General features: G+C 39.1%; 1 protein-coding gene across 24 annotated transcripts in view; it reads left to right on the top strand.

The window, feature by feature from the left end:
- GTDC1 (glycosyltransferase like domain containing 1) overlaps positions 1-12645 on the top strand; it is a 396065-nt gene that overhangs the window by 88750 nt on the left and 294670 nt on the right. For 13 of the 24 annotated variants that reach the window (XR_008295325.1, XR_008295324.1, XR_008295323.1 and 10 more), the window contains one exon: positions 10029-10087. The exons of 10 other annotated variants lie outside the window; for them this stretch is intronic. The gene's annotated coding sequence lies outside the window, so the exon portion shown is untranslated. Of the gene's footprint in view, positions 1-10028; positions 10088-12645 lie in introns of those variants that run through there. One more of the 24 variants, XM_053215010.1, reaches the window with a different exon arrangement.

Raw genomic sequence — 12645 nt, 5'->3', positions numbered from 1 at the left:
TAGTCTATGGAACATACTATAGCAAAGAGTGGATCATAACACTGTTAGCAATAGAAATGATTTTTTTTCTCCTTTTTAATTTTTTTCTCAGTGTAATCCTAGGTCAATTTTTCTTTTTTCTTCTCTAGAATAAGTACCTATAATTTAAAAAAAATTTTTTAATGTTTATTTATTTTTTGAGAGAGAGACAAAACATGTGCAGGAGAGGGGCAGAGAGAGAGAGGGAGACACAAAATCTGAAGTAGGCTCCTGGCTCTGAGCTGTCAGCACAAGGCCCGACGTTAACGGACTGAGCCACCCTGGCGCCCCAGTGCCTATGATTTGATTTTAACTTTACCTTTTTACTATCCTTGCATCAAAAATATTCTGTGGGGAAAAAAAAAGTTATATTTTTACCATGCTGAAGTTAAATTCTTCTTACTCTTAACTCACAATCTGGATCCATTTAGCTTATTTAGCTTTGTTTTCTACTGTTTTGTAACCCTTGTGTAGGACAGATTTTTCACCCTGTTTCAGGATAAGCCACACTTCCTTCGACCTCGTGCCTTGGCCTGAGCTCCAGTCTCATGAACTCCTGAATTACTTCTGTTTTTGACTCACCAGTTTAGAATTAAGTCATAGTGTCCCCACGTTTTGCAAAATGCGTGTCTCCATCTAGTTTGTAACTTCATTACTGTGATTTAAAATTTACAAAAACTTAATTCTTTTATTTCTGGCATATGGCAGAGTGCTGGGTACTTTGTAGTCACTCAGTAAAACTGTACATGCTAGTTAATCTCTAGCTTTACAATAGAAAAGTAAGCTTCCTCCCAAAGAAGGTGAGAAAGACCTGATAGAGACAGATAGGGACAAAAGAAGGAGGGACGTAAGACAGGAGGGAAGAGAGGAAGAAATGAAGGAAGCAGAGAAGGAAGCGAGGTCGGTGTAGCATATTTTGTGAAATAGGGAAAGAGCAGTGATTTTGGATTTGAAAAGCTTCAGTTTAAATGTGATTCTGCCTACTCACTTTGTAATCTTGGATAAATTTCATAATCTTTGGGATTAAATGATATTAATATCTACCTGGTAAGCTTGTTGTAAAGGTTGAATTGTAGAATATAAGTAAAGTGCTTATTAAAGCACATTCTCTGGTACATGATGCATGTTTAACGAATGTTAGCTAACTCTGTTACTTTGCAAGCGAGGAAAGTGAGGCTTAGAAAGCTGACCAAGGGTCATATAGCCAGTAAATTGTGGAGAGAGGATTGAAACCCACGTTTTTCTTACTCTGCAGCAGTATGTTTTTAATCGCTCCTCTGCCTTTTGGCTAAGATCGAGTGTAAAGCAGTGTTTTCAAACATTAGTGTACATCAGAATCCCCTGAAGTCTCCTCAAAATATGGATTGCTGAGCCCCAGTCTAGAGTTTCCTGTTCAGTAGGTCTGGGGTGGGACCTGAGAATTTGCCTTTCTTTCTTTTTTTTTTATTTTTTAACGTTTATTTATTATTGAGACACAGACACAGAGTGTGAGCAGGGGAGGGGCAGAGAGAGAGGGAGACACAGAATCCGAAGCAGGCTCCAGGCTGTCAGCACAGAGCCCGATGCGGGGTTCGAACTCACAAACTGTGAGATCATGCCCTGAGCCGAAGCCTGACGCTTAACCCACTGAGCCACCCAGGTGCCCCGAGAATTTGCATTTCTAACAAGTTCCCAGTTGCTGCTGTTCGTTCAGGGACCACGCTTTGAGACCCACTGCTGTACAGTTCTATTTCTCCATCCTAGCTGGACCTACGAAATCACTTAGGGAGCTTCTAAATATTACTGACAAAATAGAGTCTCTGGTTGTGGGGCCTAAATAGCAGCTTCTTAATTTCTGTTTTATTATTATTTTGTAAGCCCTCCGGGTGGTTCTAACGTACAGCCAGAGTAAGAATCACGACCCTGCCTAAAGCTAGACTCTGCAATTTTCCATTAGAACTAGGTAGTAAGCAAAGCGCTGGCCTTGAACACCTCCTGGGTGCTCAGTGATGCAAGGCCACAAGTAGTGTGGTGTTTTGCCCTGTAATGTTTTAAAACAATTGCTCCTGCTTAGAATCTTTTATTATTTTACCTATTCTAATTATTGGTGTGTACTGTCTGCATTTTTCCATCCAGTTTCACCCTCAAATAATGTGCTCTGAATACCTTCATTAATCTCTAGGGTGGATTTTATGTTAACATTTGGCAGAAGCAACTATTTAGCAACAGTTGAAGCATAAAGTAGATAAAGGAATGTACCTAATTAAAAAAGTTTGTTTTTTTTTTAATGTTTATTTATTATTGAGAGACAGAGAGAGACAGAGCATGAGCATGGGAGGGGCAGAGAGAGGGGGAGACACAGAATCCAAAGCAGACTCCAGGCTCAGAGCTGTCAGCACAGAGCCAGACGCGGGGCTCGAACTCACAAACTAACTCACAAACTTAACTGACTGACCCACCCAGGCGCCCCAGGAATGTATCTAATTTTTTTTTAAAAAACAATCAGTTTAGCAACTTATTGCACTTTTAGAATTCTGATGATGAGTTTGTTCTTTTGTCTGAGATGCTGTTGGACATCTTATGTTTTTATGTTAGGGCACCAGATATTGGTTAGGGCACATGGTGATAGGAGTACATATGTAAAAATGCGGTAGAAACATTGGTAAAAAGACTCATTTCTTCTGTTATATGATTCAGTCAATAAATATATACAAACCAAGCCATGAAATCATTTACTGGATAAGAGTGGGCAAAATACCACATAATTTCATTAACCTTTAAGCAATGAAATTATAAATCCCTATGCAAATGATTAAGGTTATCATTGCCTATCACCCCCTTTTGATACCTACAGACTGTTAATTCTTCTCCGTCCTGCTGAGTCTTATTAAAACTTCTGATTGATGTACTTTTATTAAAAGGTTTAGAATTTACCAATTTAAAACACTTGCTTCACACTATCACCTCTAATTTAACTAGGCCATCAAACACAGTATTTTGCAAAGCGGAAAAAGTCAATAGCTGTTTCTTTAAAAAAAATAATAAATTGAAATGAATTTTAAACTCTGCTTGGAGGTGAGCAACTGCTATATACTACTAGGTCTTTTGATAGTTGATTTGTTCCTTTAGTATGCAAATTTTAGGTTTACAAAGATCTACTGCTTTTATTTAAGAAATATGCCTGGAGGCTAGATTGGTAAGCTTTAGGGAGATATCTAGTTTGGTGTGAAATAAATAGTTGTTAAAGGATCACATGAATTGGGTCCCAGAAGATAAAGAGTAGAGCTGAGACAGATTGAGAAAAACGGACTATATTTCATTTCATTTGGCTAAAAATACCACTAAATTAAAAATGAAGACAATGAATGATGGCAACACAAAGAAAATTAATGCGAATAAGCCATTTTGGTGCGGGGGTGGGGGGGAGGGGGGTTAGATTTTGTGAAAAGTTCTGACTAGTGAGAAGTTTAAAGGAAAGGGCTTACTATATCCCTGACCAAAGAAGTATACTTATCCATTTGGAAGGCTCTTGCGAGCTTTAGAGTTTTGGGAAAGAAGACTCTTGACCTCTTGGCCAAGGAGGAAGGGGTGGGTTACTTTCCTGGCCTGTCTGCAGCATCACTTATGCTCAGTGAGATGACAGATGTCATAGAACATCCTCACATTCAAAAGGAAAGGACTCAAGATTGCTATTTTAGGTTGGAGTCTATAGGTAATCTGGTTCGCAAGAGTAAAGCAAATGATGTAATAATAGACTTCTAGCTTTGGGGAAGCGTTTATCACCGAACTTTTGCATCTTTGATTTTCAAATGGATTAAAAAAAGAAAAACATTATGAGATATATTTCTACCTTGATAGCTTCTATAATTCTCTTTACCTTTTTTTTTTTTTTAAGTGCTTCTGTCTGCCTTTATGGATGTTTTTATGCACCCTGGCTCTCAGAGATAGAATATTCCAACAGTATCATCTAACAAATAAAGTGTCTGCTGTATGTGCATGTTTGTTTTGTGTCTCTGGTGGTGGACACTGAGGGATGGAGAACAGGGATGATGATGATGTGTGAAGATGGAATGTTGAGGCTTTCTTTGAGGCTGGAAGTCCTCAACCTTTTTACCATCAAGGACCCCCTCTATGCAGGTTTGTATGTATGAATAAGTAGATTTCCATACTTATGGAAAATAATGTTCAGCATTATTTTTGTTAGTTTTTTTTTTTTTGGACTTTAAGATTATTTTAAAGTTTATTCATTTATTTTGTGTGTGTGTGTGTGTGAGAGAGAGAGAGAGAGAGAGAGAGAGAGAGAGGGAGACTATATAGCACAAGCATACGTGCATGAGCAGCAGAGGGGCAGAGAGAGGGAGAGAGAATCCCAAGCAGGCTCCACACTGTCAACACAGAGCCTGACTTGGTGCTTGAACTCTTGAACCGTGAAATCATGATCTGAGCCGAAATCAAGAGTTGGCTGGTTAACCAAGCTGAGCCACCCCGGCATCCTGGACTTTAAGATTATTTTACAAACTTTTGAATAGTCATTATGTTCACTCTATGCAAATTCAAAAAGTGACAAAAGCCATGAAATCTCTCTTATGCCCTGGTCCCTTAATACATTCTTTATACACATGTAATCAGTGTGTATATGTGTGTGTGTGTGTGTGTGTGTGTGTGTGTGTGTGTCTTTCTAGAGATGTATACATATATAATCAATATATTTATTTTTGTTCATGTATTGGTTTATATATTTACCTTATGAACATTGTGTTTTGGAAGTTTTTTTTTTTTTAAATGCCAAACTGCACTTAACAGTATAGGTTTTATAGCCTTATTCTGGTATGACTTATTTCTATTAGCTTTTAATAACACTGAAATTAGTTTCAGATCTGCCCCTCACTCCACCCCCTTGCACTTTGTGAAGCAGAATTCCACGTGAATCTTGGGGAGGTTCCATGCTTATGTGTCAAATTCTGCCTTTCTTCGGTAGCCTCAGTGGGCATGCAGTGTTTCTGAAGCCCTTGCAGTTATCACGTCCACACAGTAATGCTTTCTTGTTCTTGAGGAATTCTCATTTGCACATGCTGGGTTCAGAACAGATTCTTTTGTGTCTTCTTTCCTTATTTCATTCTTGTACTCTCCTCCACTCACCTCGTTTTACTTCTGAATTTCCATTTTTCTGTGAGCTTTTATATTTGTACTCATATTTGGTTTTATTTAATTTGACTTCTTTTTTTCTGATCTTAGTTGAGTGTGTAAGTTTAAGAGTGCTGGGAACCATCTGAGACTGTTGTGTTCCTTTAAATTTTACTTCTATTGAGTCTGTAAAGGGTACTGATTGAGAGCATGGGATCTGGAGCCAGATTGCCTGGTTTGAGGCCTAAGAACATGACCTTGGGCAAGTTACCTAACTTCTTTCTGCTTTATGTTTCTTACACTGTTCAGTGGGGTGTAACAATATTATCTACTTTAGAGATGCAGTGATTAAATTATATAACAATTGCATAGTGCATATCAAGTATTAGCTATTTGTATTTTTATGATATAGCTGTGATTATATTTGGTTTTTATAGGATATGACTTAGCGTTTTTAAGCTTATAATTTTGAATATATTTGTATATATTTTAAGGAACCATATAAATCTTCATTCCAGAATGTAGCCTTCTTATTTATTTACTTTATGTTTTTTTAAATTTTATTTTATTTTAGAGAGAGAGAGAGAGAGAGAGAGAGAGAGTAAGCAGGGGAGGGAGACAGAGGGAGAGGGGGTGGGGGGAGGGAGAGAGAGAAAGAGAGAGAGAGGGAGAGGGAGAGGGAGAGGGAGAGGGAGAGGGTGAGGGTGAGGGAGAGGGAGAGGGAGAGGGAGAGTCTCATGCAGGCTCTAGCCTCAGTGCAGAGACCAACACGGGGCTGAATCCCACGACCCTGAGATTGTGACCCTAGCAGAAACCAAGAGTTGGATGCTCAACTGACTGAGCCTCCCACGTACCCCTAACCTTCTTTTCTAAACTGTTAAAATGAATCTATAAGCTATCCGGATAAAATAGTAAGTTCTGAATGTGAGGGTAACTTGAATATATACACACACACACACACACGTGTGTGTGTGTGTGTGTGTGTGTGTGTGTGTGTGTGTAGAAATCAATTCTCTTTCCTTCCCTTGTTGGTTGAGCCTAGTGTGTATATTTTTTTTTCCATGGTGTTCTTTTTGTGTATGTAGAGCAGCAGTCAATAGAATTACAATGCAATAATTTAAAATTTTCTAGTGGCCACATTAAACAAGTAAAAAAAAAATAAGTTTAATTAATTTTGTTAATATATTGTATTTAACCCTATATATCTGAGTTACTATCATTTCAACATGTAAGTAATATAAAATTATTGAGATATTTTACATTCTTATTTTTGCCCCAAGTCTTTGAAATCTACTGTGTATATTCCACTTACAGCACATTTCAATTCAGACTAGCCACATTTCAAGTGTCTAGTAGGCACATGTGGCTAGTGGTTACAGTATTAGGACAGTTGTAGTGTATAAACTACTTTCAAATTTGTCCTTTTAGTTTAGGGAGGGTTTTATGATATTTTGCAACAACTGATAAAGCTAGATGCATCTAATAGGCAGATAGAAATGGTAGGTTTGCGGTGTGAAGAAAGCTATGGGAGGGGTTGGATTTGGGAGGGATCAATGAATATATAGATGGTAATTGAAATCTCAAAGTCAAGGACAGAATGAAACCATAATATCCCTGAGGATAAAGCCTCAGGGGATTCCTAGAAAAAGAGCCAAGTTAAAATAGGGAACACTCATAGGCTAGAGAAGAGCTGCTAGGTGGTCGCACCCTGGAAACCAGTGGAAGGGAATTTCAAGGAGGCATGGTGGGTAGGCCTGACAAGTGCCAAAGTCTAGCAGAATGAGGAATGAAAGTAGGCAATTATTAGCATACCTTGGCAATGGCTGTTTCAGTAGAGTGATAGCTCAGGAAGCTATGTGGTAGTTTGAGCATTGATGGAAGTTCTGGTGAAGGCAATGAGTCTATATTCTTTTTTATGGAGCTTGTCAGGCTAGTTGGTAATGTTGAAAGAAGTGTGCTATTTATGAATGAGAAGGAGCCAGTGGAGAGAAAAAGATTGGAAGTGGAGGAAAAGGAGAAGAATGGTGGAGCACAGTTTTTAGAAAAGGTGCGAATGAATAGGGTTCGGTGCATAGGCAGAGGGGTTAGTAATGGCACAGAAGAAGGTGAATTACAAAATAGGAGAGAAAGCGTTCTGAGATGGGAATTTGTATGAATTTGTATATGATAGAGTGGATTCCTAGTTGTAGGCAATAGCTCGTTTAAGTTGCAGCCAGCCAGCTAGTTTAAGCAAAAAGGGATATGTTACACACTGCTTAATTCCCCAAAGTGCCAAGGAACTAACCTTGACTGTTAATAAGCTAGGAACAGCACAAGCCAAGGGAAGCATCCAGTTACAGTATTTTAGTAGAAGATCCACCGTCACTTGCTACTAGGAACCTGTGATATTAGGGGTCACTTAATAGAGTATCTGGCTGATTTTCTCAGAAGAACAACATGCCTTCACTACAAGATTTGATCTCTTTGGAGGTGGTCACCACCTTGACTTGCTCACTTCTGTTTTCTAAGTCTTGCATGGATTTTTCTGATTGTTTGGATCTGGGTCCCCATAGAAGGCATGATGCAAATGAATCTGGGAAATGGAGTTTTTAGCTTTGGACGTCCTATAGTAGAGGAATCTAGAGAGCAAGCTAGAGATGGAGTGCACCCTGGGTGCTTCTGGCTCTGATCTGTCATGAATTAGAGTCAAGATTCACTCAGGGCACCAGTGATCTGAAGGTTTGAGCATCGTGGATGGTCCACCTACAAGATGGCTCACATGTAAGCCTTTGTTGGTTGATTCTGGCTCTTTGACAAGAGGCCATGTAGACTGTTCCATAGAGCTGTTTGTCCTCATGATGTGGCAACTTGCCTCACCCAGAGTGAGTGATCCAAGAGAGCAAGGAGCTAGCTGTAGTATCTTTTAGGACCTAGCCTCAGAAGTCAGATAACATCATTTCCAGGGCATTCTGTTTTTCATTCAAACCAACCCTCATGCAATGAGAAGGAACTACATGAAAGCATGAATTTCATGAGGTGAGGATTTGGGGCTCTCTTGGAGGTTGGCTACCATGCCTTCCCACATTCCCCATTGCCCATCTTCCTTTAACAGTAGAAATTGATTAAATTTATCTGTAGAAGAGAAAAACAATTGAAAAAAAATAGAAGGGAACTTGCCAAGAATTTGGATAGAATGTGGTTTTGTGTTGGATCTTAAGGGTACCAAGTGCACAGTAGCTGCCAATTTTTTAAAAGATTCAGAAATGCTGTTCAGTTACTTGTTCTCAGGCTTCTCCTCTAAAGGAAGACAGTGTATCATAAAATTATAACTCAGTCTAGGTGTGTGTATTTTGATGTTTGAAGATAATGAGGTTGTGATATACTGTCTTCCAGAATAGCTCTCCCTCTCCTGTCCTCCTCTCTGAAATGAAGAGGTTTGACTCGCTGTCCCTGTGGTCCTTTCTCAGCCTCCATTTCCTAAGACCCTGACTAACTTTGAGAACTGGAGTGGACATCTGTGACGTACTGGATAGATGTAGGCCATTCTCCAATGCCTTGGTCACATCATCTTATTTCTTTCATATCATGTATCACAAACTGAAATGATATTGCTGATGTACATGTCTCCTTGCATCCTTCCTTCTCTTCCCCAAATCAAGCTCTAGCAGGGCAAGTTTTGTCTTGTTCACTGCTGAATTCCCAGCAACCAGTGCAGTGCCTAGTAGATGCTCAAGGGGTGAATGTCTAAATAAGAAAATGATTTTTCGAGGAAATTTATTACAAGATCATTATTTGTAATAGCCCACCTCAAAAGTTTTGTTTTGTGTTCTCCTTCTACTTGATTTACATCTTCTGAGCCTTTCTCTTATCTTTTTTGTCTTTTTTTTTTTTTTTTTTTTCCTTTTTTGGTGACACTCCAGCTCAGGATTCTTTCTGTGGCTGTGAATGTTTTTGTCTTGTTCAGAGTTGGTGGCTGGAAGGGTCTCCATACTGATTTCTTTCTGAAATAGGTTATTTGGACTTCGTGAGTACTATTTAATTAAGATAATTCTTTTTAGAGATGCTTTTGGTGATCCTGTGACTTTATGCTATGTATACTGTTTGGGAGACATATTTCTCATTGCTTTGCTAGCTCTTCCCTTTTATTTGCCATACAGATCCTTTTTGGATGAATTACTATGTTAGTTTTGACCCTGTCAGTATTGATGGACCTAAGGATTCTGACTTTAATGTATACAGCATAGGAAAGTCACAATATCCACCCTTGGGTGTATTGTAAGATCTTACTCTCTTCACTGTGCATGGCTTGCAGAGAATACAGAGCTGTGTAAGTTAAGTAACAGCTCACACCTGATATAAAGCTCTCCCAGAAAGTAGTGTACTTACGGTATTTACCCAGATACAGAAGTGTCTGTGTACCTCCATTGTTTCCCTGGAGTGAAAACCCCAGACCTGGACTGATTATCCATATGCATTCCAACCTGTCTCTGAGATCTTAGACTATCCTCAGCAGAGGTTCTTGACAGCTTTTTGGATTATGGAGCTTTTTACAAATCTGACAAACTATTGACCTTCTCTCCAGAGAGGTATCCATTTACATAAACCCACACATTTTACATATATCATTTAGAAGTGTATAGACACCTAAAGTTCATCCATGTACCAAGGTTAAGGACCTCTAATCTGAATTCTTCTTCTTAGTTTTGAGTTATAACTGATTTGGGAAAACTTGGAATGATTGAAAAGAAAAGCTCTTATTAGTTAAGACTCAAAACATTTCTGTCCTTGGAGACTCTTCTTCCATCTTGGAATATTCAAGAATCAGAATACTGGATCATCCAAGCAAACTGTTGTCCAGATAAGGATTCAGAATTTAGGCTGGGCTTATTTTGAAGATAATATCTTAATTACGTCCTTTGATCTCACAGGTACCTCTGATTAGGTTGGATATATGTAAAGAGGGAAATCACTGTTTCTGGATCATCAGGTGAGCAAATGGGACTTCATTTTAATTTGTCCACTGAGTCAGTCCTTTGTCAGTATGTGGGTATTTCCTATCATCTGTTCTTTCTTTATTGCAGTGTGGGTCAGTGAGATGATAAATATTTCTGAAGTTTTACCAGATTACTTCCTCTGCTGCTTGAAGTCAGATTTCTTTATTTTAATTTTATCTCATTATTATTGCATATACTCACACTTCTGTAGCAGATAAAAATTCTCTGCTCTTCTTTTTATGTATATACTTTGGAGAGTTGTGGACAGCTCTCATATTGTTCCTTGGTTGTCAGCCAAGTTATACACATTTAACTCCTTTAATCTTTCTTTGTAATTCAGTCGGCTTGGCTGCTTTTTCTAGATTTTCCCCCATTTCATCTGCATCATTAATAAACAGAAAAAACATGTTATCGCCTGGCTTCTTCTACATACTTTCATTCTTTTTCCTTCCTGGTTTTGCGTCAGATTCCTCATTGAACTAAAGCCAGCCAGACATCATTTCTCTGGGCCACTTTGGCAAAACATGAATGCCTTGCCTACAGCTATCAGTGTCCCAGGCAGTAATAGCATCACCGGTACACACAAGAGGAGAGAAAGGGAACGTAAGGAGAACACTGAAGAGCGAAATGATACATTTTTCGATTCTGTGGCAGACCAGCCCATGCCACCCAGCGTAAATCTTGGTACCTGAAACCTTTCCCACAGGGTTTGTCCTCCCAAAGTGTGGTGCACAGCACCAATTTGAATAATAAGAGAAGCCTGGGCTGTGTATTGTTTGTGAAGTTTGGCCACTGTTCTCACTCGGTTTCTTTTCCACACTCTCCCACTCCCACCCCTTTTCCCAACACCGATTGTGACTTGCTGTCAGAATCTGTGGCCATGAGCAAAACTGGGCAGGGGATCATTTTGTGGGAAATTAGATAGGTTCAGGTGGTAATGCCTCATGCTTCTGTGTGTCACATCTGAGGCAAGTGCTTTAGTTCTTGCTGTTTCTGTAACAGTCGTTGGTCTTCTTGTAACACCTGGTTCAGTGGAGATGTACAGGAGGAAGGGACAAGTGGACCTTTGGTGCTGTTCATCAATGCTGTATTAGTTTCACAACTTTGTTCCTGTCCTGATTGGCAGGGAGAAGCATACTGCTTCTAGATGATGCTGAGCTTAGTGTAAAATATGCCAGCATGGGATCTGGGCTTGTCACAGTTCATTTTTTCTTTTCATTTGGTTTGTAGAAAATGGACTTCTACCTCTGCTTATCTTGTACATTAGAGAGAAAAGGGTCATACCTCTAGCTGATGGCTTATTGGTGTTTTTACTCACCAGATTCAGGTAGTGTATTTAGTTGAAGCTTGCGACAGCACACGCTCGGCTTTCTCATTTGTGTTAGCTTTGCTCCTAGTACAGAATTGAATAGGATAGAAGAGACGGTTTTCCTGTTTGTCTCTGTGGCAACTTTCTAGATGATTTGTGGTTTAATCCTTTAAACATTTTTGATCATTTATCACCTCTTTTCTTGTAAACGCATAAAATATTCAGATACTACTGTTACAATCTTTTAATCAGGTTATTTTATTTTGAGGAAATCAAGGTCAGAATAACAGCTGACACAATTGCCTCTGAATAGTGACCTAAAAATTACGACACTTCTGTTAGTTTTCTGTCTGACTTTATGGCCTTCGTTCATCTATCAGATTTTAGATAAGATCATGTGATTGTGAGTCACTTATTTCTTGATCTCTGGCTTCTTGAATAGGTAAGCATGTAACCTGGACCCCTTTAGGTCTGATTCTTTAAAAAATGTTAATCTCTCATGTGCCTTTAAACTGCCGACAGCGTTGTACCCAAGTTAATTTCTTTACGCAATTGGTAGATTCTTCAGCGTAACTTTTGTTTCTTGAGTCTTTTCAAGACCTGTCAAAGAAAACAAAATGCTAACCTGACTTTAAGGGGCAAAAAAAATCCTCCCCCCTCCCGGCCTCGTACTATATTATTCTTTGTTCTCTATGTGCATCAAAGTGACAATCCCACACTGTCTCAATTGAGGGAGTCTAGCACAAAATAAAAAACAGCCTGGCACTGTTCTAGGCTGGCAGCCAAAATGTTTTGTGTAGCTTGGTTCTGGCAGTGGTTTTCATAAGGCAGAGGGTCTACCCTCCCAGCGCCACTGAAGGAAGGCAAGCAGGCTTAGTCTCTCCTGCTTCTCCCATTTCTTTTCCTTCATTTTCCTCTTCCTTCATGTAGAGCACCATAGGAGAACAACAAAGCAACTTTTTCTTAAATAGAAACACCGTTCTCCTCACAACTTCCCTGTTTACTAAATGGCATTGTTCCTTAGGGAAGCTTGTGTTAAATCTCCCTTTTCCAGCTCTTAGAGATTTCCTTCACAGTTGGCATTTTTGCCACGCTTTTCAGAAAACCCTTCTGAATATTGCTAACTTTGGTCCTGTTGACATGGTATTTTTGATTGATTGGAATCCTGTCTTCCTTCGTAGCTTCTTATTTGAATGGAAACTCTTGAAGATAAGTTGGTGGTTTTAAATGGATTTTTATGCC

This window comes from Acinonyx jubatus, chromosome C1 (genome assembly GCF_027475565.1).
Source record: "Acinonyx jubatus isolate Ajub_Pintada_27869175 chromosome C1, VMU_Ajub_asm_v1.0, whole genome shotgun sequence".
NCBI lineage: Eukaryota > Metazoa > Chordata > Mammalia > Carnivora > Felidae > Acinonyx > Acinonyx jubatus.
Note: the sequence above shows the minus strand (reverse complement) of the source record. Positions and strands in the feature narration are given on the sequence as shown.